The sequence below is a fragment of the Microtus pennsylvanicus genome, chromosome 8 (genome assembly GCF_037038515.1).
Source record: "Microtus pennsylvanicus isolate mMicPen1 chromosome 8, mMicPen1.hap1, whole genome shotgun sequence".
NCBI lineage: Eukaryota > Metazoa > Chordata > Mammalia > Rodentia > Cricetidae > Microtus > Microtus pennsylvanicus.
This window is the reverse complement of record NC_134586.1, coordinates 46,963,349-46,988,938: the sequence shown is the minus strand read 5'-3', so window position 1 is coordinate 46,988,938 and position 25,590 is coordinate 46,963,349. Positions and strand designations below refer to the sequence as shown.

General features: G+C 45.9%; 1 protein-coding gene across 6 annotated transcripts in view; it reads right to left on the bottom strand.

The window, feature by feature from the left end:
• Positions 1-10,554, bottom strand: part of Foxp1 (forkhead box P1) — a 609,381-nt gene extending 598,827 nt beyond the window's left edge. The window contains exons 1-2 of one of the 6 annotated variants that reach the window (XM_075983344.1): positions 10,457-10,554; positions 8,437-8,546 (exon numbers count right to left, since the gene is read on the bottom strand). The gene's annotated coding sequence lies outside the window, so the exon portion shown is untranslated. Of the gene's footprint in view, positions 1-8,436; positions 9,104-10,355 lie in introns of those variants that run through there. The other 5 variants (XM_075983343.1, XM_075983358.1, XM_075983349.1 and 2 more) reach the window with 5 other exon arrangements.
• Between the last annotated feature and the right edge of the window lie 15,036 nt (positions 10,555-25,590).

Genomic DNA, 25,590 nt, shown 5'->3' with positions numbered 1-25,590 from the left:
TACCAGCAGTGAGATGCTATGGGAAAGTCATCTCTACCACAGAAAGTTTCTAAATTTAGTGAAAGTAACTGTCCTGTTTCCGAAGCAAAACAAAACAAAACCAAAACTCTGAAGTGAGGCTCCTCTTTGGGGATCTGCTCAGTATTCCGTCTCTAGGAATGCCGGCAGTCCTCCTATGTGACATCAGAGCGCAAGGGTGCTAGAGAAAGGGGAACTTCTGCCTATTGTGGAGAATGGGTTGCTCCCATCCCCATTATGGAATGTTTAGAAACTGCTGGAGTTAACCCAGCACAGAAAGGTGTCGCAGAAGCAGCCCCCGTCTGCAGTGAGGAACAGAATTTGCTCCTAGTATACTTAACTCAAATGAGAGCCTCGTGCTTACTGTCAACCTGAGTCCCGCTGAGACAAAAGCCATGACTTAGAAATGATGAACATATTTAGGCAGCAGTACCCTTCTTAAACCCACAGTAGACACACAAAATAGAAGCAAATCTGCAAGGTGTACCGGAAGAGCCCATTCAAGAAACTGTTTTCATAGACGGGTTTTCTCCCACACCCTCTGCATGGACACTAATGGTTTCTGAAGCTGTGGTGTCCCCTTCTTTTCAAGGCTTGACAACCTGCTCTCCACGTAATTAAACACAGACAACTTCCTATTCAAAAAACCACTAGAATACATCGCTAAAAGGGGACCGCTATTGATTCCCTAATGAAATATCAGTTAATTACTTAACCTTTCTTAATGAAATGATTAACATCCTTCCAACAAGCAAGACACATCAGTTACCATCAAGATGGGATTTCCTCAGCCAATGCAAGGTGCAGCTACATCTCCTTCCACTTCACTTATATCCTTCCAGTCACAATTACGGTCTTTGAAAGGGCCACTCAACTTGGTGATGAAGTTTAGCCTACAATAATTTTTTTAAGTACATAAAGGTCTAAGCAGAAGCAAATGAACTTTGTGTCACAGAATTGTCCCAAACAGTACCAGAACCCAGCGCCAACCTAACTGCAAAGTCCTGAACAGTAAGAACAGTTTTGAGCTGTTATTAAAATGAGGCCACACCCAGGATTAAAATGCAAATTAGAAAAACAGTGAGAGGGATTTGGGTAACTTCCATTACAAACACAGACCCCACCTCCACCCACCCGAATGTCAGGATGACTTTCATTTAGGTAACTCTTTGATCTGAGTAGGGAGACCTTCAGCTAAAGATCTGGATATATACACCAGCTCCTCAAGGCTTCATCTTCCTTTATCTCCTAATCTTAGAGAAGACATTCTTGTCAGGACTTTGCTTCTTTATTTGTGTGGCATCCTTGGCTAGGCTTTTTCTATCAGTATCTGTGCATGCCTCATCACATACACAGAGAATCTCCCAGCATGCTTAGAGAACTCACACACTTGTGCCAGCAGGTTCATCCAAGGAGTAGACCGTTTAGATTTTGACATCAAAATGGAATAATAAAAGAAAAGAGGAAATTCCAGAATGCCATTTGATAGGAACTAGCAGCCATCAGTGACCACACCACCCAGCAATCACACGGAAGGAGACCAATCACAAAGGGAAGTATCAGACACTTGGTAGAAGGTAATGATGCTCCAGAATGTTCCTAAGACTCTTATGTGGCCTGTGTGTCACCAAGCCATGTTTCTGAGCTTGGCTCGGGAAAGAAAACTTGCCTTCCTTTGCTAAGGTCTCCCAGTGGCCCAGCAACACAAATTCTCCCGCCGCCGCTGGGTAGCTGCAGGCACTCTGTGACCCTGAGCACCCAGGCAGCCAGCTTTCTTCTCTTCTTGTCTTATGCAGCTGAGACTTCTGAGGATGCTCTCCTGGAGCACAAAGCCTGGCCCCACCCCAGATGTGATAGGCCCGCTCTGTGCCCATCTTTGCGTTTGAACTACAGCTCTGTTGAGACTCAAATATTCATGTTTGGTTAAAAACAACTGACTTTTCACTCTAAATACAAACTCAAATAATAATAAAAAATAAAATAGGACCAGGCCTCAAAATAAAATAAATAAAAATGCCCAACATCACTCAGCAAGGGAGGTGTCACTGCCTGCCTCCAATGACAGCAACCACTGGGGACCCTGTGTCTCAGTTCTGTGGACATCAGAACTACAGAAGAAATTTTATTGTAAGTATACTGTACTTGTTGGTCACCCAAAATTTGGAGTCGAAAGTTGAGCCAATGGCTGGAGGCCAAGAATGCTTGCTACATCAGTATGAGGACCTGAGTTTAGATCCAGTACCCAGGTCAAAGCCAGGACTTGCTGGTACACCTGTAACTCTAGCTCTGTGATAGGGGAAGACACAGAGACACCCTGGAGCTTGCTGCCCAGGTAGCCTACCTGAAAAACAGCCAACTCCAGGGTCAGGAAGAAACCCTATCACAAGGAAACTAGGCAGAAAGTGATAGCCAGAGCAGACTACTTAGCCTTCTGTGTCTTGGTGCACACTGGTGCACAAGTGCACACATACACACACTAAGAGTTACAATTCAAGAATGTGTATTTTAACAATCACCCTATCCATCTGCATTCTTAAATTCATCCTCGTTCATTCATGCCTCTCCCCCAACGTGGGTGTGCAGAGGACCTCACTTTGAAACACCCAGATTAGGACTTCCTCAGATCTCCCTACCTCTAACAAGAGCATCTACTTGGACCCCTGTGTTCATCTGGAGGGAAGGCAAAGCTCCAGCAAAACATCCTTCTAGATAGCCCACTCACTGACCTGAAGCAGCAAAGCAAGCCCCTGATGCTGAAGTCCTAAGCTCAGAGGCAGCCCTCCCTCACCTAACTCACAGGCAGGCGCCTGGAAAACACAGAAAGGCAAAGGCTGAAATGGATATGTGAGAGAGAACGACATCTTGGGAATTCACACTAAGTTTGATGCTGGAAATACAACCCAGCATTCTAGTCATCAAGCAAATCCTGAGATTAGGAAAAATCAGAGAACCAGAAGAAATGTCACTGTGCTCCCGACTTGTGGGTAATAGAGAAACATGTATCCAAACAAAAAATTCAGAAGAAAATCCCCATTTTAAGCTAAGAGAATCTACTCTAAAATATACACAGGGACCCATCAGTGACATGTTCTCATTTTCTGGTTGGCTACTACAAAAGGTACACCATCTTTAACATCTTCAAACTGCAGGAGGACACGCTTTCCAATCAGCAGCCCCTCCACCTCAGCTACTGAGTTAGCAGCAATATGAGAAAATAAACTCATCACAGAAAGATGCAAAGAAAGACTGGAGTAGTAAACAGAACCCTGGAGCACGACTGTGTGTATATTCATATTCCTTAAAAAACTATTTTATTAAAAATGTGATTTGGAAAGAAAGTGCAATTAGCTCAGGACAGGCACTGCTGAGATGCTCTGAACACACTAGACATATGTAAATATTTCACGGTATCAGTTCCATTTGAGTAGACCTGTCAGGATATTTACAGGGCTTGACAGTACTTTGGTCTTTAATTAAAATTTTGCCCAGATACTTTAATGTAATTTAAATAGATTATTAGTTGTCAGGATCTAATATAAATTTTGTTTACGATTTCGTTACTTTAAGTACTGGGATTGAGGAAACTAATTTAACCCAACAACTGAGTGGCTTGGAAGAGCAGGATCAAGCCAACAGAAAGCCCCCAGTGCCCTATGCTCACCCCAGAGCCTTAAATTACGACAGCATCACTGTAAACTGCACCAGGTGTAAAGAGCCTCCCTCAGTGCCCACACCAGGCTTTTGTAAAACAGAGGGAAAGACCCCTGCACCTGTGCAGGTGCCAGGCTTTTCCTTGCATGTTCTTCCTTCTCGTGGCTGCCTGAGGAATATTTCCTTCACTTTCAGAACCACACACTAACAACCAAACAAGCACTTGTTGTGTTCAAGAGGAAAGCATACACTGAAAATGGGTGTCAGGGGATGGCAGAAAGCAAAGCAAGCCCCAGAGAGAAGGTTACAAGCCAGCCTTGGCTGACATACCTCACATGAGTACAAGCGGAGAAAAGAACAGTTGCCAGCACCTTCTCATGAATGGGCGCTGCCTTCTACACAAGGTTTGAAAAATGCCTTCCCACTAACTGACAGTAATTAATAAGAATAATTTACTAAAGAAACAAAGAAAGCTGTCTAATTGTCTTTCCTAACTGCCATGCACTTGACCTCCATGTACTGCCTCTCTGCAGAACACCAGGCTGGAGCCCACTGAGCAAGGACATCATGGGAGGGAGCAGAAGCAAAGCATTTCTTAAAATCAAATGCTCCTTACGTTTATTTTGAGGTTGGGGACACAAGCCAAATCTGTTTTCCCTCCATTAACCCTGTGGTCATATGCACACTGAGATAAAGGATCTCTGAGGGAGGGAAGGGTTAACTGGCATGCGGGAGGCATCCTAATTTGGCCAGGTTGGCCCCTATTTTAAGAAGTCATCTCCTCTCACAGTCTGCTGCTGCACCAGCTTTTTGGCATCTCCGATTTTAATTCATCCAAGTGTCAGACAAGAGAGGTAATTTTCGAAATCCAGTTGAAGACGGCCCCTTGCATACCGTGCCTGGCCTGTGGCTGGCTAAGTAGCCTGCAGATGAAGGTAACAAGTCAAGGGGAAGAGCATTTAGAAAACATGCAAACCTTTCTGGCTGGATTCTCTTACAAGCTCAGTGTTTGATCACCTGGTAGGATTTACTGGGGGAAAAAAATCTCTGCAAATAATAAATGTATATATAAAACCTCATGTATAGATTCACCTGTTCAGTCCTTAAGTGTCTTTCTGGGGTTTATTTTCTTTAGGTAACCAATTCCCTGCTCAGGGCTTTTATTTATATTATAGATTTTAAAACATGCTTTAAGACAATGGCCAGTATTGCTTACTTAGCAAAAACGGCCTTCACTGAAATGTACAGAGGGTTTATTATATCTAACAGGATAAGAATAGAAGGAAATAGTATCAGGAAAAAAATGTTTTAAATAAAAATAGCACCTGTGTAAACGAAGCTAAGCTCTAGAAACCCTTTCTGAAACCTGCAGAAACAGCCCATACTTGATTCCTTGAAGTTGCAATTAAATTGTAGTAATTTAAGATTATCAAGAGAGCAAAGGGCAGCCAGAGGCCTCTGCAGAGCTCCCCTCCCTACTTAATGCTCTGCACTCAGGGGTTAAATGAGTTTCTTTAATGTAAGTGCCTTAAAGTAACCAAATCATAAACAAAATTTATACTATTTTCTGTCAGTCTGAAATCTATTGAAATTTGATTAACGTGTCCCTAAAATTATTTTTAAAAGGCAAAACTCTGGCTATCCCCTTTAAATACTCTTGCTATAGCCACTGAAATAAGATCAGACCTCTAGCACCTCAACTTGTCAGAATACACTGTGGTGTGTGTGTGTGTGTGTGTGTGTGTGTGTGTGTGTGTGTGTGTAAGAGAGAGAGAAAGAGAGAGAGAAATAGAGGTGGAAAAATAGTGCACAAAATTAAGTTTGAGTTTCAAGTAAGATGTGAAAACCAAATTAAAATGCATACAAAAAGAGTGGCTGCAAAGAGGAAGCTGGATTCGAAAGAGGCTGTTAAATGTGCTATCCCCTCCCTTCTCTTTCATAATTCTGGTACTGGTCATGCTGTAGTAAAATATATTTGTTTGGGAAATAGCCCAGTTCTTCTGTTCATTTCAACAACTGCTGCAAACACAACACCCTTCCACAGAGCCTAAGAATGCAAATGGACAAAGTCAAGGGTCTGGAGAGAAGCAAGGAAAACCTTAGTCACAGAGAAAATAAAAATGCTTAGGCCCAATATTAACTCAATTAACTTCTGCTATTGTTGGTGCTAATGATCTTACTAGAAAATATTTACAGCTTTTTAAAAATATGATACACTGCTGAAAATTGCCCAACAGCATTCATGTGTATGTTTAACCCACATTGCCTAATTGTACAATAAAGGTATACCCAATAAAAGGGCCAGACTTTGAAACATGTTGTGGACCATGGTTATGAAACTCTAACTTATTAAAAAGTACAAAAAAACAAAACAAAGTAGTCACTATGTGACAGGCACTAGTTAATTAAAAATACAAGCCTTAAATGGCAAAGATTTTTTTATTCTTTGTGTGTGTTTATTTATCCTATTTCCTACTTTATTCTACTTAATTAAAGATGACATTTAATTTGGAGATAGTTTGTAACTGGAAAAAAGTGTTACATAGTTTACACTTCAGCATTTAAATATAAACATAGTATCTTGAAGACATCTCCAGCAATGTAAACCCCTTCATTTGACACAGTTACTTTGAATAGTTGATAGTTCATTTGTTTAACTTTGATAAACCTGTAAAAATAAAATGCTAAAGTGATTACTGTTGCGACTCTCCTTAAAAATGTAAAGTAGTTAAAATTTCCTAGACAACAAGGGAGGCCAAGTTACAAAGAACCGAAATAAAGTAGCAGCTGGTCATACTGAATGTCAATCAAAGAAGAAAAAAAAAAAGAGGTCATGTGTAATCTAGAGAAGGCTCTCCTCTTTTTAAATTCCAAGAGTGGGCTTCATCACTTGGGTTTCTTCTTTTTTAGTTTTTAACTACACAGCAGATTTAAACCCTCACATATAAAACCCTGGCTTCCCTGAGAAGGCAAAGCTTCTAAGCTGGATGTGAGAAAATGTTATCTAACTGGTGTGGGAGTCTAATGTTGGTAAAAAAGAGTTCCAATGGTGAGGTTCTGGTTAGCCAGCAAGACAGAATTGAGATGACTTAATATTCTTTTGGGATACCTTTTGGGGGTGCATTTCCCCCCAAAAAAGAAATGTATTACAAAATAGTAACTTGTTTAGCAATTTAGCATCCATAGGAACTCAAATACAGCCCAGAGGCTGGGTATTTCCTTCCAAGTGAGGCTTCACTTGCACAATAAAGATAAGCATTTGCAATGGTCCATTTCTGCATAAGTGAACAGAGAGACTTTCTGGGTTCTCCCTTACAGCAGACCCTGACAACAGCCCAGCAGCAGCCCTGTTTGATCTCCCCTGCTTCCTTAATTTGGGTTGTCAAGGTTCAGCAGTTGGAGGCTGTTTACTTTACTTTTCGAGAGAGAGAGAGAGAGAGAGAGAGAGAGAGAGAGAGAGAGAGAGAGAGAGAGAGAGAGAGAGAGAAGAGAGAAGAGAGAAGAGAGGGGGGAAGTGCATTCCCCCCATACAATGACTAATCCAAAATGGGGGGCGTAGAGGAGCTGCAGCCGCTAGGAAGATGCTGAACCTCTTCCCCTTTGCAGTAAAATTTTAGTTGACACTTTGAATGGTAAGTGGTTGAATTTCATTTATACTTTTAATACTCTTTAATTATGAGACATCTCAAAGAATGGAGGGGGCAAACCCATTCCAGTATTTTTCAAATATGAGCCCAGCTTTTTTTCTTTTTCCAGACTCAAAAGAAATAGGTAATTCAAAATCAAAACCAGAATGGAATTCTTGAAAATGACCTGAAATAGAAATTAGCAAGGACTCAGTTGCCTCCATTAAGCAAGCAACCCCTAGCTAGAAATCACCTCAAATCTTACTAGCCCTTATCAAGTTCTCATCACGCTAGCCCAAAAACTCATTCTCACTGTGAAAAAATAAGAGAGCAAGGAAGGTAAAAATTAAGATCCTCCAAAACATTTTCAGGAACAGAAAAAAATTCCTTAGATATCCTTGGGTGTTTTTCTCAGTTCAGCTATTTTGCAAGTTCTTCCAGGCTATGGCCCAAAGAAGGTGAAGTGCATAAGGGCTTCAACCGGCAGACTCGTCAACCAGAATCCGAACCGATCCCGCAGCTTTCTGCCTTAAAGAGCAGAGACAAAATAAGAAATCTGAACTTGGAAAATACCTGGAGCCTGCCGTGAGAGCAACCCTGGGCCTTCAGCAGTGAGCTTAATAAGCTCAAATGAAATGTTCATATTAATTTCATTATTCTACTTAAAACACCCAAATGAAGGGGTTGGGGGAGGGGAAGAAAAAAGAAGAAAGAAGTTTCATTTTGGGTCCTCTAGTCAAGCTATAAGAAAATAAATTAAGATGAAAGCGTAGGATGAGCCTAGCCTAAATCAATACACTCTGAAATCAGTCCAGCTAGGGTATTGGACACAATGGCTTGGAAATAATTAATAGTTATAAGGGGGAGCGGGCTGAGAAGGAGAGCAAGGGATGTCACCACATTTTACACTTCACATTCCACGTTAACTTTGATCTCCAGATTTTCAGATTCAGGAAAGAAAGTGAGAAAAAAGGGAGAAAGCAGGGCCAGTATTTGCTAGCACCTACCAGCCTAATGGGCACATTCCCGGCTCCCCGCGCCTGGTCACAGCGATCTGGTTGCCCAGGCGGGCTGGTACAGCGCCCTGGCTTTTCCCCCCGCCCGCGCGCCTGCCAGGGCCACCTCGGCCACCTCGACTTACCCACTGAGTCCGGGGAGGAGGCGCCGGCAGCTCCACGCTCCTCTGCGCCGCCGCTGCCCCTCGTCCGTTCGCCCGCCGCGCGCCGTCCTCCTGGGGCAAACTTTCGGGGTCTGCGATCGACAAGAGACCGGGACGACCCTGAGCAAGTCTTCCTTCCGCGAAGGTTTCGGGTTGGGGGGAGATCCAAGGGGACTAGGTGATTAGGCGGAAAGGGCCAGGACCAGAGATAGAGGTGGCAACGGGACGGAGAAGACCCCCGAGCGCAGGACAAGGGAGGAGGATGCGCCGCGGGGAATCCCAGCAGGGATCCGGAGACCCGGAGCGCGGCCTGAGCCTTAGTCTCAGCACCTTCCCGGGATCTTACAAAGTTGCAACAACAAAAAAGGAGGGGCAGGACCGGGGAAAGGGGTGGGATAGGGCTGCTATGGCAGGCGCAAGGTTTGGAGTTACAACTGTTTATTTAGTCCTTAGGCTCCCAGGGGGCGGGAGCTGCGCGGGAATGGGGGTGCTGCAGGCAGCAATTTCCAAGCAAACACGGGGGAGGGGGGCATGCGACTTTGTTTCTGGGCGAGGAGCTCCCTGGCGCCCGTGTGTGTCACCGCCAGTCTCCGGGGACTGAGGCGGAGCTCACAACAGGTGGGGAGGGGGACAAGGAATCAAAGTTTCCGAGTGCGACTGGGGGGGGGGGGGCGGGAGGCGGGGGCGAGGGGAGGCGGAGGCAGCAGATGACCACGACCCTGCGGCAGCTGGCAAACTCCTTGGCTCCCGGCGCCACCGCCACCGCCTCGGTCCCCACCCGAAGCGCGCGCTGCCTCGTCTCTTCGGCTCCAGAGAGACGTCTCCGAGGGACAGGAACCGAGTGCCGAGAGCACAGGAGGAAAGCTGCGCGCAGGCGAGAAATGGAGAGCCATCGGTGGCTGGGACAGGGCCGGAGGGACGCGGTGGCACGCGCGTGTCGCAGGACAGATCCCTGAGCTTAAGAGGCGCAGGAGTCAGAAGCGAAAGTGTTTGGTGGCGGGGGGTCCAGGGTACGGGCGCCGAGAGTCCTCGAGGCGTGCCCTGTCCCCATGCCCACCCGCCATCCGGCTACGGCTGGCGCGGACGCTGTTTCTGACAAGCGGGGGCCGAACGCGCGTGGGGTGCGTGTCTGGCAGAGGGTGCGCGGGTGTGTGTGTATGAGTTTTCTAGGCTCCCAGGGGTTAGCTAGAGAGCGTCCACACCGCTGAGTTCGGACCAAAACACGCGTGGCTACAGGGATGTCGCCAAGCACCGGGCCCAGGGCGCAGACGTCCCTGCTAAGCCCTCCACCGTTCGCCGGGCAGCCCAGGGTACAGAAGGGGCACGCCACCCTTGGATAGCAGGGGAAAAGTTTGCTCCAAGTTCAAACTTTGAGCTCCGTAAAGGATGCCGCACACCCCCGCCAACCGCGGCCGGGTAGGGGCTACTCGCACCAGGCGGCCACCAAACGCTGACGCTGGGCACTCAAAGTTGCGACAGGCGGCCTGGGCTTATTGATCGCTCTGCCCGAGCGGGTGTGAGCGAGCGCATAGGCGCGAGGGGCCAAGGGGGAGGCGAGCTCAGCCGTGCGGCCACCATCACACCCCACGGTGACTTATGCAAATGAACCCAAGGGTGCGGGCGCCTCCCGCGCTTCCTCCAGCCCGGTGCCCAGTGCGGCCCCCACCCACGCAAAGCCTGGGCCCCGACTCGGGAGCGAGTCGAGAACAAGAGGGTTGGGGGAGATGCACGTGGAGCCTGGAGGTGAAAAGTAGGAATTTTTTCTTTTTCTTTTTTTTTTCATTTGCTCTCCTTTTTTTTTGTGCTGGTTGTTGTTGTTGTTGTTTAAAGTGGCGGAAACAAGACAGGAGGCGGCTTGGGAAAAAAAAAAGTGGAGCAGAAATGGAAAAATACGAACTCACCCGCGGCAAATGGTCTCTCGGTGCAAACTAAGGTGTTTTCGGGGGCCTTTCCCCGCGCGCGCCCACTCCCGCCCGCGCGCGCCCCCCGCTCACACACTCACCCGCGCACACGCGCGCACACACACGCACTCGCGGGCGAGGGCCGGGCCGCGAGCACAGCGTGCAGCTGCCACACAATAAATAACAATAGATTCCTCCGCTTGGGACTCCTTCCCGAGCCGCGCCAGCGTTGCAGCCGCGAGGCGCCCCTCAACCCGTCCCTGCCCCTCGCCGGGCCCAAGCCTCTCCATGCACGCCCTCGAGGCCCCCGCGACCCCCCGAGAGCGATCTACACCTCGATGCGGCGCCCTTGGGTTGCCTGCCCCCTCCCCCCGCATCCCGGAACAAATAAATAAATAAGGCGCGGGCGAGAGGCCATCGCGTCGCGGAGGGAGATGTTGTTATTTTTTGCTGTTGTGCGTCCCTGACGTCACATCCACCTGCTGGGTAAACAACAGGGCTCGCAGAAGAAAAAAAATCGCAACTGCCAAGTGAGGGACATGGGGAGGGGAAGAAGAGAGGAAGGCAGAGCCCCCGAAACCCTGGACGGGAACGCCACAACAGTTCCCAGGCAAAAGGAGACTGGATGAAAAAAACTGGAAAATGAGGGGCCTGAGGTTGAAGGGGTCCCCTTAGAAGACGGGGAGAGGGACCCATTCGGACCCAGGGTAATGGAGTGAAGGAGTGTCAGCAACTAGGGACACTGAGAGACGATTCGCCCGGTTCTGAGCTAAAAAATCCTGGAGAGGAGAGGACAGGCTGGATGGAGTTTCCTCCAGTTAAAAGTGAAAGTGCTTCGCCTGGGTGACAGTTGGAGCGGAGGGCGGCAGGGGCGGCGTTCCAGCCCCGCGCCTGCTCTTGGGTCCTCCCTCGGTCTCTCCCCTCTCTTTCTGCACTTTGTCCAATGAAAGCAGGCGAGTTCGGAAGGTGAAAGTTCAGCTGAAGGACAAACCCCTGATTGCGAGGAAACAGAAACCCCTCTAGCCAGGGGGATTTTCCCCTGCATCACGGAATCGGGAGAGAGTGATGAGAGCAAGAACTTACTCCCTCAGGCCTTGTCAGCCTCTGCAGGAATGTTGTCCCTGTCGCTGGGTCCACTTGAGGGGGGGGGCTGCGGGGAGAATTGTGTTTTTGCCTCGGCTCCTCTTAGGAAAACACCCGGGGGCTAGCATGTCAATCACTTGTTTAACACAAATTACCTGCTCTCTCGAACATCAGTCACGTGAGGAAAAAGCTTTGTGCAATTCTTTGGAAAGGTGGGAAGGTGAGATATTTTTTTCTTCTTCTTGCTGTTCTGAAGTTTGGTTGAGTTCTGTGAATTTAAATAAGTATCCAACGAGCCCAAAAGAAACGTTTTTGAAATATAAATAAAAATACATAAGACAAAAAGCACTTTTATCAACATAAATAGGCAGGGAAGCTGATTTCGCATTTCCAGCACAGGACTTTGAAACCGGACCTCTGTGGCTTCTAGTGAACAGGAATTATTTTGGGGTTCCCCCAAAGCTCTTAGGGAACTAGGCGTGATTACTGCCTTCTGCATCCCGAGGCGAACACATGTAAATAATACCCCGACTCAGCTATAATAGGCTGTCTTGGATAATGCCTTTTGACAAATATTAAATTTTCATTTGCAGAATTTAGATCGAAATTGGAAGGAGGTGAGACTACCATTTAAATTTATATCCTACGTTTGGAAATTAAATAATTAACAACAAAACCATTCACTGATATTGCCAGAGAGAAGCAGTGTGTACTGAGTAACAGAGCCTGCTGGAATTCATGCTGTAAAACGCTTCATGCCAAACAGACAAGACTGGCCACCCCATTAGAAACGACATATGTGAGGCTTATTTTGTGTTCTGTTAAGGGTCCATGTTTTCTTTGTTAGGCCATTAGTACATGTTCTGTAATATTCCAGACCATACTTTAAAATATACATGTATAGTAAGTTCTTGCCTTCCAGACTCTCACAGGCCACTGCAGACAGTAATAACATGTAATATTTATCGAATGCTTGCAATAGCCTAGACTGTGATCTAAACGGTTTGTGACAAGTTAGTTGATAGTCTCACAAAACCGTGGACACCGCTGGAAAGTCCATATTTGGAATTCACGTGGAATTAAACAGGAATCTGTGTGTGGGGGGGGAAACACTGTTCTTAATTTCTGTGATGGTCCTGCCAAATATAACTTATTTACGGTATGTAGCTGGTTGTACAATTGGAACTGCAGGGAAATATGACATCTCTGTGCGTAGTCCATAAAGAAGAATTCCTACTGTGATCTTGTTTATCAGACTCAGCTATGGTTTGTATTGTTTTCGTAGGGCCTTTTTTTTCCAATTATAACTGTACCAACAATGAAATCCTTAGCTTGCTGCTGATCTTGGTCTGAATTTTAACTGTCTTTTAAATTCTGCCTTCACTTAAAATAAGAAGCGAAAGACAGGCTGACAACACGCTTTGCAGACAAAAGGATATCCTGGCTGTAAATCCCATAATATATGGAACTGTTTTGGGATATGATTCCGTCTGATGTGCAGGCTTATTGGAGAACCCCACGCCAATTTGGTTAACATTACAGGAACACTTGACTGTGTCTTAACTTACTGTCCACTTTGAATACTGCCACGTTGTCTTCACAGGAAACAGGTTTCTACTTTCCTTATCAGTAATCAACTGAAAGTTTCTTTTTGTCAAATTAAAGGAAGAAGGATTTTGTATGTGTGTGTTGATTTTTTTTTCTTTTAAATAAAGGGCATGGGGGTAGGACGCCACCTTTTGGTGATAAAACAAATAGAAATCCCTTTTTAGACCTGCTGCTGACATCCCTGTAGTTTTAATGACACCAAGTCAAGGGTGCTTGTCCTCATTTCCTTATGTATTCAGTAGCGGGGGGGGGGGGGAGGTTGCACAATTAGCTAATTAAAGTTAACCAAAGTCAGTGCTTTCCTAGAGGGACCAGTATGTGTCCCTGCCCTGCCACATACTATGAAACCAAACATGAAATTCTTTCTCCAAATACTGTGTCAATGCACACATATGAACAGTTGGGAAAAAGGAAGGAGACTGGACATTTGTCCCAAAGGAGATGCTGAATGCTCTGGGAAGTTTACAGCTTAAAAAAAAAAAAACACCTCTGTGAGTTCGAGACCAGCCTGGTCTACAAGAGCTAGTTCCAGGACAGGCTCCAAAACCACAGAGAAACCCTGTCTCGAAAAACCAAAAAAAAAAAAAAAACAAAAAACAAAAAAAAAACCACACACACACACAGAATCACACAGTTTAGTGTTTGTACATTCCTGAGTTTGTTATAGCTCTCGAATAATATACTTCATTCACTGGAGTGCAGCTATGACGCCAATTGTCTTCAATATTTTCATTTACTTCAACTGTTTTTTTTTTGTTACATTGTGTGGGAAACCTTTATCTCTTCCCCCTAAGTTATATATAAGAATAGTGGAAAGAAAGTCACCGATTGCTCTTCGTAAGCGTTTCAAAAGAAAAATTTAAAAAGTGAACTTCAAAAGAAAATCCATGACAAGAGTGTTCAGCTGTCATCACTGAAAATCCAGCCCCACCCCTTTTGACAATTTGAAGGATGGGCTAGCGACTGGAAGGGAATGTGGTTGTCAATATGCTATGCAAGCTGATGGTAGCACTCCCACGGTGGGAAAAGGGTGTGTAGTCCCAGCACCACCAACTGCAGGTGGCAAGGTCGGGCTAGGGCACGGAAGCCATTCTCCAAGGCCAAATCACTGGCAGTGGTCTGGCTAGGGTTAGAAGCCAGGTACCACATCTTGTCTTTCTGTCTTACAGTCCCGCCTAACAAAAGTACAAAGTCATTGTATAGTAAGCAGATGTCCTGGTCCCCCACAAAACCCCACCCTCCATATCCCTTTACAGATGGTGGAGAAACTGAGGTCACAGTGAGTCACGTTCAGGTCTAGCCTCCTTCTTGCCCTTTCTCTGAGTGTGGGTAAACAGGGAGGTGAGGCATGTATGGACTGTTCTCTGAAGGCTAAAACTGTTTCCTTCCAAGATGAAACTGAATGGTGACCAGCATGTGCTTCACCGGAAGTGAACAGAGAGAAGCCACACTCTGTGCCTTGGTGTCCCTGTCAGTCCATATACACAGCCAGCAGGAGGGGTCTCGTTTTACCATATATACCATTACTCGACAAAGAGAGACAAGTTCAGAACCCAGGAAAGTGAGTCAGAAAATGTGATGAGCCCTGTTGCACAGGGAGTTTCCCTACAACTAACTGGATAGGTTCAGCTTTTCATCTGGTAACAATAGTGCTGCCTCCTCTGGTGTCCCACATAGGGGATGCCAGTCTGTCTGTCTGTCTGTCTGTCTCTCTCTCTCTCTCTCTCTCTGTGTGTGTGTGTGTGTGTGTGTGTGTGTGTGTGTGTGTGTGTGTACATGCATGCAGAGGCTAGAGGTCAGTCTGTCCCTAAGAAGCAATCCACCTTGGTTTTTGAAGCGAGATCTCTCCTTGGTCTTCATATCACCATATAGGCTAGGTTAGCTGGCCAGTGAGTCCCAGGTATCCGTCTCCACCTCCCCAGTGGTGAGATAATAGCATGATACTCAGCTTGGGGGAGTGCATATATGAATCTGTGTATGTGAATGGACAGGCTCATTCTCATTCATGTGGAAGCCAGAGTTGGTTGTCTTCCTCTAACACTGCCTTACTGCCTTGAAATATTCTCTTATTGAATCAGAGACCCAACTTCACCCCCAACCCTTGCCTCTGCTTCAGTTGGGGTGGCCGTCTAACCAGCTCTCTAGATCCCCCTGTCTCTGCCCTCTATGTTGGGATGACAGGCATGGGCAGCTATGGGCAGCTTTTATGTGGCCATTAGAAATCTGAGTTCAAGGACTTATTCTTGTCAAGAAAGCACTGAGTTATCTCCCCAGTCCTAGCCCTGGCTCCTTGATTTTTCAAGACAGGAATTCTCTGTAAAGCCTTAGCTGTCCTGGAACTCATTCTGTAGATCAGGCTGGCCTCACACTCAGAGATCCGCATGCCTCTGCCTCCCAAGTAGTGGGATTTAAGGAAAAAAATACATGTTCTGAAGATCAGACTCAGGTCTTCATGTTTGCACAGCTAACCAACTAAACTATGTCCCTAGACCCTCACAAAGGACTTTTATTTCTCACTATCTCAGAAGCACAGTTCTGTAGATATATAAATATGGTCTGTAAATATATTTATGTTTCTCTAAATTAGTGCTTGTGAACAGGGGCTTGCCCATAACGGGACCAGTTAGTTGGTTTATCATCCCTATGCACTGCAATGCCCAGTAAAGACTTCTGTCAAACACCTTTACTCTGAGAAGCCATTCCAGCATCATCCCTCAGCATTCGCAATGCAATGTTTGTGACCTTAGAGATAGGTAACGGGGAGCGGCTCAACCTGTAGCGTGCATCTACTACAGGCGCTAAAAGGATCAATACAGCCATACTCTGTAAAATGAGACATAACTTTCCTGTAGCTGGAGCATACTTCAGTGTGTATCAGAAGTGCAGAGCACAACGGGACAGGAGAGATGGGTCAGCAGTTGAACATTGGCTACCCTTGCAGAGGACCCTAGTTTGGTTCCCAGCACCTGCTTTAGGCAGTTCACAACAGCCAGTAACTCCAGCTTCAGAGATCTGATGCCCTCTTCTGGCCTCCATTAGAACTGCATTCAAATGCATGCTCATGCTCTTTCTCTCCCCCCCAGTCTGTCTCTGTCTCTGTCTCTCTCTTTCTCTCTCTCTCTCTCTCTCTCTCTCTCTCTCTCTCTCTCTCTCTCACACACACACACACACACACACACACACACACACACAGAGAGAGAGAGAGAGAGAGAGAGAGAGAGAGAGAGAATTTAAAACAAACCAAAGGACGTTCTAAATATCATTTTAAAAGCAGATGAGGCTGGGGAGGGGTTCAGTCAGGAAACTGCCTACTGTGCAAACATGGGGAACCGAGTTCCATCCCCAGCACCCATGAAAAAAACCAGATGTGGCAACATGTACTGATAACTTCAGTGTTGGGGTGGGAGAGAATAAGAAAGCCTCTGGGATTCTGGTCAAATCAGGGAGGTCAAGGCTCAATGAAAAACTTGGCAAATAATAAATAAATACAGTTGTGACTGAAGAAGACACCCACCATCCACCTTATCCACCTTGAGTGTGGCATACAAATGTGTGCATACACATACACACGAAGTGCAAGGCATGGTGGCTTATATTTGTAATCTCACACTCAGTAGGGCAAGACAGGAGGATTGTGATTTGGAAGCCAGCCTGGGCTACATCAAAAAAACTTGCTAGTTGAAGGGAAAAGCAGAATCTCCCAAGCCCCCGCCAACCTACAGAATCAAGGGCTTCATTTTTAAACTAAGCTCCAGCTGAGCCCCGCGCGGATGCAAGCCGAGGACGCATGACCTCTTTCATAACAACTCACGTCTCAACAGATAGTTTTGTAAGCTGCGTGTGCCCTGCCTGGTTCTCCAAACAGGCTTCTTTGGTAAAACTTGGTTGGTTTCTTGTTTTTCAACCACTTGCGAAGTTAAGCTACTAAATCACCTATGTCAACCGTGATTAATTCCTTTGACATTAATAACAGAGTGACTTCTCTCTCCTCTTACCCCAAAGAGCCTGCTAATTGCCCTGCGATTGTTTACCTTTGTATTGTTTTATGAGAGCCCAGAGAAAGATGGAAGATATCCCCCCACCAGCCCTGAAACAAATGCCAGGCAGGCTTTGGAAAGGGTGAACACATGCCTGCTATGACTACACCTTGTTAGCAGAAGGGCTTTGCTGTCTTTGTTTTGTTTTCTTTTTTATGGAAGGGATGACGCCTCCATAATTATAGGTGTTGCTGTTTAAAACTCAGAATGTTTTCCAAACCACCAAAGGGTCACGCCTCCAGCAACCCAGGAGCCATGCAGCTCTCTTTCTCTCTTCTCTAAACAGTTGATAGAGACACCTCTGAGCATGACTAGGTTTACATCAAGTATAATGAGGGGCAGAGGGACCGCATCCAGGTACGGTTGCTTCCTGCATAAACATAAAGGAACCACAGGCAAGCCCCACCTCCCCGGATCCTGGTGGGTTCTTAATCTATGAAATTCTCAAAGACAGGCAGTTCACCCTCCGAACAAGACAACGGGTTACTATTGTTAAAACCCCCCAAAAATAATTAAAAGCATTGTTTTAATACTATCCTAAGGCGGTGCAATTAAGTCAGGATGAGTAATTGTGTATCTGAATTCAAAATAAGATTTTGCATGTAGAGCAAAGTTCTGATGGTAATCTCAGAGAAGTGTCTTGGCTTATATTTCCGAGACACAAGTGCCAGCTCAGCGTTACAAAAGGCATTGTAAGAAGGCTGGAGACAGAAGGTGTTTGTGGAAAAGAAGCAGGCAGGTCTGCCCACCTTCAGGGAACGGCAAGGCCGTATGTTCCAAGTGCTAGAAGAGTTTAGGAGGGATAGGCGAGGAGCCAATATTTTTATTGATTTGAACATCCGAACATGGGATTGTTTGTTGTTATTATTTAAGTAAGGTTTACAAAATAACTATCCAGGGAGGCTTCTTCATTACCCCCTCCCCTGGAGGTATTCCTGACCTATTATTAAAAACAAAACAAAACAACAACAACAACAAAAACTTTACAAGCATCAAAATCTGGTTTGCCAAAGGTTGAATCCCGTGGCACTGGACTGGAATGGAAGATATTGATATGGAGAGTGTTCTTAAAATCGACAATCCCAGGATAAAGGGATACAGAAATCAGTCCAGATGTATAGGCACGGGAGAGTTGGCATGCAAACACTTTCTAGTTTTGTTTAGTTTTGTCTACTGGCACAAGTCAGAAACTACCACACCCTGATAGCAACGAGCACACCTGAGAGCAACGAGCACACCTGAGAGCAACGAGCACACCTGAGAGCAACGAGCACACCTGAGAGCAACGAGCACACCTAGCAGCCCAAGCTTAGTCTCTAAATACCCCTTTCCAATGAAAGAAAACAGGTTTTCACGAAGATCGGAAGGGGTAGGGATACTTGGAGCATCTCATAATGAGTCCTAGGGGCAGAGGAAGGAGGAGCTTTAGGGGGAGGGCACAAGATTGCATCCATCCCAAAAATGAGATGTCTTGAACAAGGAAAGAAATAGCTATAGGACTTCCTCTCTATGGAGAGGTGTATGACATGACACCTCTCTAGATGACTGGAGGGCCAGCACTCTGTGTCCATGTACAGGTAACACTGACAGCACAGACTACAGAGCTCAGTCAGGAGGCTAATGTTTGTGAAGGAGTCGGGACTGGCAAATTTGAGTCCACAGGGCCTCAACAAAAGAGGCAAGTGCTGGTGACCACTGTCACCCAGACAGCCCAGGGCAGGAAGTCTTTAAGGAGAGGCAAGAAATCCAGATTTTTGCATAACTGCTTTTCAGTTTTCAAATTTTAACTAAGCCAGATCAATATAAGCCACAGAGCATACTGAGCCCCTACACTCACTGTTTATGATGCCCATGTTTGGGGGAAGCAATTAACCATGTCAGTTTAGTGTGACAAGCTTTGTTCCTTAAATGAATAAGGTGAAAACAGCCAAATGAAGAGAAACATATGAAGAATACAGTTGTATATTCATAAGTTCCTTCCGGTCATGAATAAGTTGTTCCAAGTACCCTGATAAGGGAGGTCATCTACAGTATTGTTTTGAGATAGTCTTGCTATGTAGCCCAGCCTAACCTCAAACTCACCACCCTCCTGCCTCTGCCTAAATGCTGAGAGTACAGGGATGTGCTAACACTAGGTCCTGAATCACATCCTCAGATGTACATCCTGCATCTATGGCTACCTACCATCTACTTTCCAATCAGTGAAGAGCCATGAAGTTGAGTCACTGCTACCTAGAACTTGAAGATGCACAAAAAATACAAACAAGGTCATAATATGAAGGCGTGTGTGTGTGTGTGTGTGTGTGTGTGTGTGTAGTATGTGTGCATGAATGTGGAGGGAGGTTAGAAGACAGAGTTTCTTTCTGACTTGGAATTCACTGAGTAACTGAGGCTGGCCGGCCAGAGAGCTCCAGTTAATTGCTTGTTTCCACCTCCCCAGTACTGGAATTTCAGGTATGGGCACATGCTAGGAGACCTGGCTTTTTTATGTGGGTTCTAGGGACTGGACTTGTGTACTAATGCTAGCAGGGAAAACATCTGACCTACTGAACTGTTTGCCCAGCCCAAGATGAAGGCCTTTAGAGAAGTATCCAGAAGAGAAGGACCATGTCTGGAAGGACAGTACAATGAACAGCCCTTACAGATGACATCAGCTCACTGAACGTGTAGAATTGTATTACAGCAGGTCAGAGTCATATAGATTCTCTGACCCTTAAGGGCAGAGTCTGCAAGCTTGTTGTGGGGTTCTTCCTACCAGCTACAGATTTAATGCCCCAGAGTATGGCACTGCAAATCTTAGAAACTTCTCAGACGTTTGTCTTCTGCATCAGAGTGGCAGAAACCCCAGACTCCATTAAACACTTCTGGGGTAAGAGACCCAAGGCCCTAATTCTTTCTGCTTCCAACATTGTTCTTTCACAGCAGCCAGTATCCTTTTCTAGAATAATTCAAGAGATAAAGCCAAGAATAATTCTCCCCAGTGAGGCTGAAGTCTTTAGACCCTGGAGATGAGAATCACCTCTCCAAGTCTACCAACTCTGCCATATCCAAGTGTTGGGAAGGGGCCATCTCGTTCTGATGAAAATAAAAACAGAAGAGAAGCTTGACAAAGGGCAAGACTCAAAGGAGCGAATCAGGATGTCATAGCATCGTCAAAGTTTCCTACACGTCATGAACTCTAATGGCCTCTGTTTCCACAGAGGGAACTCGAGTCTTCACAAGGTTAGCTGAAATGCCTGAGAATAAGAAACGGTACAGTCTGGGCTACTGGACGACTCCCATACCTACCAAAAATGCCAGCTCCAGTTGTATCTAGGCAGCACATCAAGATGAATGAGTTCCTCGCCTTGGCGATGGCATCCCCAGGATGCTGAGAGCATACCACACTTCATGGTGTGTTCCCTAAAGGCTCAAATCCCAGGAATTCTGACTCTTAGTGAATTTACTTGGGAAGAGTCCTAGATTCGGATCATCAGAAATAAGTGGTGTGTGTGTGTGTGTGTGTGTGTGTGTGTGTGTGTGTGTGTGTGTGTAAAAACACATGTATATGCATGTAAATACATGTTCACCTATATACAGAGAACAACTTGGCCGTCATGCTTCATTTGCTATCTGCCTTGCTCTTTGAGACAGAGTTCCTTAGTGGTCTGGAGCTTGCCAAATTGGCTAGGCTGGCTGGCCAGAGAATCCTAGGGATCAACCTTTCTCTACCCTCAACCCCAAGACTTATAAACATGTGCCATCAAGCCCAGCTCCCCCCCACACACACACAAGGGTTCGGGGGATTGAACTCGGGCCCTTCTTTTTGCTTGACCAACTGAGCCATCTCCTCAGCCCTACTTCACATTCTCAGATCGTGCTCAGAGAGGTTAACCAGGCACAGAAGACAAATACCCCTCACCAATTCTTCATGTAAGAATAAAATTGAGCCAGACATAGTAGCACAGACCTGTGATCCCAACACTTAAGAGGCAGAGGCAGGAAGATTAGGAATTCAAGGTCAGCCTTGGCTACATAATAAGCCTAAAGAAAGCCTGGGCTATGTGAAACTCTATCTAGAAGAAGAAAGAGAAGGAAGTGAAGGAGAAGAGGGGGAGGAAGGAGAAGAGGAGGAGGAAAAAGAAGAGGAGGAAAAAGAAAAAGAGGAGAAGGAGGAAGAAGAAGGAGAAAAGGGAGAAGGAAAAGAAATGAAAAAAGAGAGAGAGACAGATGGTGATGACCCTTAATTTCATCAGACCAGGAAACCAGCACAGAAGATTTTCCCTCCTTAGCAGGGAAATTCCCTGGGAGCTGGGCTAGCTTCCTCAGGTCTGACTTTCAACCTTTTTCATTGCCTTGTGGAGCCAGATAAATTTTTGGTTTGGGGTCATATACATTGTAGGGGTGCTGAGCAATATAGGTCTGGTACCTCCAGTTGGAGTAATCAAAAATGTCTCTAGACCTAGCCAAATACCCCTAGAGGTCAAAATTGCCCTGTGGTGAGAACCACTGCTTTGGAGGACCCCACAGCAGGCAGGCTCTCTGGCCATCAGCATTCCAGTCCTTGCCAAAGGTATTTATCTGATCACTTCCCCTCCCAGGAAGAGCAGTGGCCAGCCTGTTTCTATCTGTAATTGAGTAACCGGGCCATTTCCTTTGCGAACAGACTTAGCTGGGGAAGAGACTGTTCACAGTTTGCACAGAGCTTTGAGGTGGGCTCTGCTGTGTGGGCTACCAACCATTTCCAGTTTGGCAGCCTCCTGCCAGCAGAGCTGGTTCCATCCTCAGGAAGCCGATTTTATGAGAGTCTGTGACTTAATAAACAAAGTCCAATGTGTGGTGAGCCTCAATCTACAACCAAAATACAATACAGGAAGTGGCAACCAATGGAATCTGGTCTAGGGTATGGCCTCTTAAAAAGTCCTGATTAAAGTTCCCCTTTCCCTGAGAAGCCTGGGGCCTTCTCAGTTCCAGGGTGAAAGGCTTCAAAAGTGACTGGACAGATTTTCTGGGGCGGGGTCATCTCTTCTCACCTCCTCCCTTTACTGGTGCCGTCTCTGGGACTGCTGAGCAACAAGCATTGCCTAACTGAAGCTGCCGTCCTAATGAGTGGTTGTGGAAAAGTTGAGGCGAAGGCTAGTCTGAAAGAAGAACTTGCAAAAAGTAATTTGTTCCCAAGGCGCTGGTTGACCTTAGCATCTAAGGCTGTGATAGAAAGGACAGAAAGAACCTGAGACTTTGAAGGGGTCCTCTCCCGAGAAGCAGAAGCAGGTCACCTGCCAGGCCCCTCCCAACAGCAGGATAGATAGCTCTATCTATCTATCTGTCTGTCTGTCTGTCTGTCTGTCTATCATCTATCTATCTATCATCTATCTATCTATCTATCTATCTATCTATCTATCTATCTATCATCTATCTATCTATCTATCTCTCATCTATCTCTCATCTATCTCTCATCTATCTATCTATCTATCTATCTATCTATCTATCATCTATCTATCTACCTACCTATCTACCTACCTATCTATCTATCTATCTATCTATCTATTATCTATCTATTATCTATCTATCTATCTACCTATCTACCTACCTATCTATCTATCATCTATCTATCTACCTACCTATCTACCTACCTATCTATCTATCTATTATCTATCTATCTATCTATCTATCTATCATCTATCTATCTATCTATTACTCAGTCACTGCTCAGCAAACAGCCAGGGCTGCTTACTTAGTGCCCGCACCACCAACAGCTACAGAACAGGAGTGAATGAAAAATGGAAACCCCTGCCTTCCGAGGGGATTCTGTCTTGGTGAACTATGCCATTGTTTTTAATGAAGCATTTTCTGTGTAGGGTATGTCGTGTACACTTGTGGGGTGGGAAGATGCATGTACATACATGTAGAGGCCGGAAGTCAATCTTGCACGTTGTTCCTGGGGAGCTGTCCACTTGTTCACTTTTCTTTTTCTTTTCTTTCTTTCTTCTTTCTTTCCTTTCTTTCTTTCTTTCTTTCTTTCTTTCTTTCTTTCTTTCTTTCTTTCTTTCTTTCTTTTAGACAGTGCCTCTCCCTGGCCCGGAACTCAGCAAATAGGCTAGGCTGACTGGCAAGTAAGTCACAGAGATTCTCCTGTCTCTGCCTCCCCCGGTGCTGGAATTTCAAGTTTGCACTACCATACCTAGCTTTTCTTTTCTTAAGCATCTCCCCAGTGCTCCCCACCCCCCACTCTTTCCATAAATAAGAAACTCAAAGTGTTCATTGTTAATATAAACAGATCAGGTCAGCAAATGGATACCAAATAAAACTTGTAGGGTTAACTGGAGCAAACAGATGATAATGGTGAGGTGGTCCAGAACATACCACAAAGGCATCGAAAAGGCAATTTACCAACAATGGCGGATAAAAGCCAGGCCACCAGGATCTGTGCCCTCAGCACACCTGGAAATCCTGACTCAGAAAAGAAAGTAGTAGCAAAAAAATACTTAGGGGGCAGGGGAGGTATAAAACAGGGGGGGGAGGCAGAAAGGTGCTGAGGGAGGAGTGGAGGTAGATGATTAGGATAAGGGTTGGGGATAGAGAGGAGGGAGGGAGGGAGGGAGGGAGGGAGGGAGGGAGGGAGGGAGGGAGGGAGGGGGAGGGAGAGTGGCTCAGTTGCATGCTAGCTGTAACACTGCATTGAAGAGCTCCAAGTCCGGAGAGAAATGGGGGATGAAGATTATGTGGCTGGCGTACCTACAACACTCCAACTGGCACAACAAAACCATCCCTTCCTCCAGGCAACAGAAAATAGCCTCTTCTGCAAGCTTGTCTCAGCACACAGAGCAGCAGAAGGCCGGAGAGGCCAATCAAATCTTCCCCGCTCTCTCTAGCAGGTGCCAGGGCAGTGGGAATCTTATACTCCAGGGGAACACACTGTGGATTTTTCTGGGTCAGAATTCAGAAGTTCGAATTCTGGGCGAGCGATGATAATGGTCGGTATCATTTATATTGTGGTCCCCAAGGAAGATGCGGAATCAGGGCTCCAAAAGCATCGAGCCAGGCTGGCCAGCTGTTGGCCTGGTGGAGCACTAGACTGCCTCAGAGGTCACATGCTTCCCAAGGCTTGCCAGCCCAGAACCCGCTCGCTTGTTTGTGTCCATCTTCCTGTAAACAGTCTGGTCTCCTTCCAGGGGAACAAAGCTAATGTAAGCAGAGCAAATACACACACATGCTACCAACAGGGATCCAGCCTGGCATCTGAGAAAGCCAGATTTTTCTAGGGCAAGGAGAGGCTTACAGAGGAAGAACCTGGCTTTTCTCAGGGTTTCAGCTCCTGCTGAGGACAGAATAATACGTTTGAAAGACTCACAGGAGCCCTTTCGTTAGGGAGCAATGCTAAAATTGGCTCTTCCCATTTTGTAATAAAAGAAAACAGACCTTAGGATTCTATCCTGTCTGGCATTCTTATGGTCTTCTAAAATTCACCCCCTTTCAGGACCACTCCGAGTGAGACAATAATAGAATATGTCTATGTTATGTACTAATGGCACAATGATTCTGTGCAGTCGGGACTGTGCTAGGGAGATTGGTGTGTTCCTCTTTTTTTAAAAAAAAATATTTATTTACTTATTCTGTATACAAGTGTGTTCCTCTTCTTAATTTTATATCATTATTTATTGCATTGCATATATGTGTAGGGGCGTGCATGCCAGGAACATGTATGGAGGTCTGAGGACAGCATTGTGGATGGCTCTCTCCTTCCACCATTATATGGATCTTGGAGAGTGAACTCTCATCACCAGGTTCATGCCGCAAGTGCCTTTTCCTCCTAAGGCATCTTGTGGCCTCCCCCCCGCCCCCTTTTGCTTAGCTGACTTCATCATCTCTAGTTTTGGCACTGTTGATCTTTGTCATCCCTTCCTGTCTCAGCTGAAATGTCACATCCTTGGAGACCTTTCCTGACTTGGCCTCCCCTTTCAGACTTAGTATCTAAGCTCCTCAGTTGTTTCCCGGTTTATTCTTCATGTATTGCCAGGCTCCTTACAGAGAAACCTGCCTTATGTGGCCACAGACTGAGCTACTATACTTGCCTGGAACTCCTCATAGGCAGATGATAGAGGAGTCGATGTTTGGAGGAATGATGAATGAGCTATCCAGGAACAGGGCCACTCTGCCATCAGAAGACCCTGTCTCTTCTGGTTTCTCCTTCTGACAAATGAAGTAATGAAGATAATACCTGACTTAGAAATGAGAGATTCGAAGACCAGGGAGATGGCTCTGTGACTAAAGTATTTGCCGTGCAAACGTGACAGTCTGAGCTCCATTTGAAGAATTTAAATTAAAAGTCCACGTATCGTGGTTGGGGAGGCAGAGACAGGCAGACCCCTGAGACTCACTGACCACTCAGCCTATATAATCCGGGAGCCTCGGGCCAATGAGATGCCTTGTTGTAAAAACGTAAGCTCAACAGCTCCTGAGGAATGGTAGCCAAGGTTAACTTCTAAATGCACTTGCAAATATTTGCATCCACATGCACACACACAAAC